Source organism: Pteropus medius, unplaced genomic scaffold (genome assembly GCF_902729225.1).
Source record: "Pteropus medius unplaced genomic scaffold, Ma_sr-lr_union100, whole genome shotgun sequence".
Lineage (NCBI taxonomy): Eukaryota > Metazoa > Chordata > Mammalia > Chiroptera > Pteropodidae > Pteropus > Pteropus medius.
The window spans coordinates 17,191,572-17,195,629 of NW_024344370.1; the positions used below are offsets into that span (position 1 = coordinate 17,191,572).

The window sequence follows — 4,058 nt, forward strand, 5'->3', positions numbered from 1 at the left end:
AGAGACTTTTTCCCAAAAGAAATTATATATATATATATATATATATATATATATATATATATATATATATAATATATATTATAATTTCATACACACACACACACACACACACACACACACACACGAGGCAACCTTTGTTAACTCTTACAGATTGCAAGGACCTTGTCAGTTTACAATCTCTTATTTTTTATTTATTTTTATTTTTTACACCTACAGCACCTGGTCTTCCTAAGTGGTCTCCCATCCAAGTACTAACCAGGCCCGACCCTGCTTAGCTTCCGAGATCAGATGGGATTGGGCTTGTTCAGGGTGGCATGGTCATAGATGATGTAAGTATATTTCTAGCTAGACATTTGCAGATGTTTCTAAGTGGAAAAATGTCTGACACAGGATTTTAGAAGAATTGACTAATTTGCATAACCTTTGCAAAAGTATAACTTATTTAGTCCATTAGGACATATAAAGAAAAATTAACCAGAATAAAATAGTTGGTTACATATGAAAAGATGACTTATATCATAGATGGACCTTTGCAGTTGAATTTTTCATACAGAAAAATTCTGTAGGAAAGCTGTTGTTAAATGTTTTATGTTGAGAACTGATTTTTCTTATGATTGTTATTATTTCCCTTTAGACACATTTCACCAGATACATCACATTTTAATCCATCAATCATATTTGATTGTGATACTTATTCAACTAAAACTGTCATCAGGTCTGTCACTTCAAAAATTTATGAATATTTTTGTTATTATTGATTTAATTTATTTTTTTTGTTGTTCATACTATTTTTCACTCTTTACTTCCTAGAGATTTTATGCAGCAGTGTTTTCCTAGGAAATCTCGAGGAACTGCTACTGGCCTTAATTACTACAGATGTTCAATGCTTAAATAACTACCATTAAGCTGTGGCATAAATAGAATATTAAATAATTTTAGAATAGTAGTTTGGAATATTTTACCTCTTTCTATGACCCAATTATCCTTTCTTATTAGCATGAAATCAAATGCACAAAATTGATGCTAAAAATTCATGGTCATTTTTATCCCCCCTTTTTTTGGTGAGAACATAGTTTATACTGCCAAATGACATGAAACGTCAGCAGACCTGTTCTTTGTGCTTAGATAGAAACACAAGCCATGGAGTTTGGAAAGAATCCTTTGATCTCTCAGACCTCTGTTTTCTTATATATAAATAGAGGTACTAGTGTTGATTTTTAGATTGATATTTTGAGGTTATACATATCAAATGAAATAATGTTTGTAAATAGTACTTTTTAAATGGTATGTAAAATTTACTTTATATATTAGAATTGCTACTTAAATGTGTATGATTGTAATGATGTCGACTAAGTTATGAGTGGACACAATGTATCTGTTTTATAAAATTGTAGTAATTAAAAATTTAATAGCACTTTAGTGTTATTCTAGTCTGATATCTTTTTTTTTTCCTGAGATTATGTTTAAGGTTTCCCAAAGAATTACTGCTTATTGACTGTACCTTTGGAAAAAAAAAAAAAAAAAAAACACTGAGATAGCATTCTTGAATGTTTGCTAAATAACTCTATAATATCTGTGTTTAGAATGTGACCTCTCTTCCATTAGAATATAGTAATCTACAAGCCCCCATGATGATTAGCTGGAAATATCAGATGCTGTATTACAGAGGAATTGTATATATTGAGGCTTGTATGCCAGAGAGATATTAAGTTTTCAGTGCTACACTTGAGATTTGAAACATTTTAACTACAATTATTGAATAAGTTCTTAAATCCTAATGGCTATAAGAAATATATTCTGTGTCCTTAGATACTGAATTTGTAATAAGTTGTCAGAGGAAGCATAAGAATTATCATAAAGACTTTCAGAGAGATGAACAATATGATAATTTTAGTGGTTTTTAACATTTTCGAAAGATAAACTATTAGAAAAACACACACACACATACAGAATTGACTGAAAATGTGATCTAACAGACACAAGATAGTTAAATCTCACATTTCATATTTTTTCTGCTACTTAAATACCAATTTTTTTGTAAAATTAAAGCAAAACCAGATACTTAGTTCAATTTGCAGATTATATAGACTGAAACTTTTTGAGAAACAAAATATGTAATGTATTACCGTGCCATCAAATATCCTTGGTAAACCAATGTGCACACTTGATATTACCTTTTTATTTTTTTGCAAAAGTAACAGGAAACAAAGAACAATTAATAATTCATTTAAGTCCATTGTTTTCACTTTTCTTATTAAGAATAACCCCGCATTAAACTAATATTAATTAACCACAATGTGAACATGAGGCAATTGGTTTTCATCAATAATAAGCAGTATTTAGTTTTATTAATGTCATTCTTCTATTAGTGTTAAGTCTTTTGCTGTGCCAGAGGAATTTTTTTTTTTTTTTAATCACAAACCAAATGGTCTGGTTCTAGACATTTCAAAGATTACATAAAAGAAGTTGCAACTTATTCCAGATAGGAAAAACAATAAATAAATCTGAAATGGAATTTTAGAGTAGGAATGAGACTACTTTAAACTATGTTGAATTTGTAACTATTACATTAAAAGGGCATTATTAGTATTAATTTCTTAGTTAAAAATAGGTTCTACACACAAGTTCTGTGAATGTCTGATGATTATGGTATAGTAGGAGTTGTAGGAGTAGTAGGAGTATTAATAGTAGTTGTATTTGTAGTAGGCAGTAGTAGTGCAAATAACTTTTTTTAGAATATTGACTATAAGCCATGTACTGTGCTATGCCCTTTGTTTTACACTAAAAAATCTCATTTAACTACCACCACAACAATATTATAAGGTAGGTGTTATTATCAGTATCTGTATTTTAAGGACATGAAAACTGAGGCTTCATGAGATTAAGTGGCTTGCTAAGTTCACAAAAGTATTAATTGACAGAGCTAAGATTTGAATTCATGTCAGTCTGAATGCAGATACCTTCATCATTATACTATACTGAATGACCCATACTTATCCTTGATAATTTTGATATTTGCTTCTCAGGCTCTCATTCACTCACTCATGCATTCATTTGAAAATTGTTATTGACTGCCAACTATGTGCCAATAACTGAATCTGATTATTTATGATCCCAGAATGAGCATGCCTATTTTTTACAATACTAGATTTAACCATTTCCTCCTGGGACATGCAAAATTTCTTCCAAATTTTGGCAATTGTAACCTCAAAATCTATTCTCTCAAATTTTGGCAGTTGCAACCTCAAAATCTATTTGGCATTCAATTGGACTGCATTTCTCTGCTTTTCCTGAATTTTGGTGTGGCTAACTAACTGAGATTTCTTCAATAGATGGATGTGTTTGAACCTCAACCAGACATGGCCCATCAGATCCTTTTATGTAATGTCTTCTCTGTGATTTTTTTTTTCCTTGCAGTTGACTGCAGTGGCAATCTTCAGGGCAATCTAGGAAGCTCTGTGTTGAACACAGCAGAGCCTCCTTCACTTAAGTCTTTTAACTGCTACCTGGAGTGAAATTGCCCACTACTGCTAAATGAAAGAAAACTATACTTGCTGAGACTTCAATTACACTAAAATGTTTGTTTATTGGTTATCAAAGGATTAGCCTATCCTAAGTAATACAGAAATTTTAAAAAGTCTCAAATCTTAGTCTCCTGGAGGTCTTTTCAACTGAGCAGAGTGGCATTCATCATGATCAATGTGCTGGTGGCAAGGTAGCCCTTTATCATTGCTGAGGTTTCCAATGAGAAAGGGAAAACTTTCCACCCTAAATTATGGAAAGGGCCATTAATGTCAGTATCTACTGACTTATATATATCAATAAAATAGATTAACTATGTTTGTTTTGCATATTCCATCCAATTATTTTTCCTTTTCTCGTCTTCGAGGTTTTCCAAAAGGCATAGATTTACATGGGATTACAATAACAGTTAATATTTATTGAATACTTAATATGTTCAGAGATTGTGCTGTGCCCATTATGTATATTATTCCATTTAATCTTCAAATAATCTTGTGATGTAGGAACTGCTATTAGAGGTGATTAAATTGAAGCTT

The 4,058-nt window shown here is 30.9% G+C and overlaps 1 pseudogene; it reads right to left on the reverse strand.

Moving 5' to 3' along the window:
* Positions 1-207: 207 nt before the first annotated feature.
* LOC120608412 (uncharacterized) lies at positions 208-326 on the reverse strand (annotated as a pseudogene).
* Between the last annotated feature and the right edge of the window lie 3,732 nt (positions 327-4,058).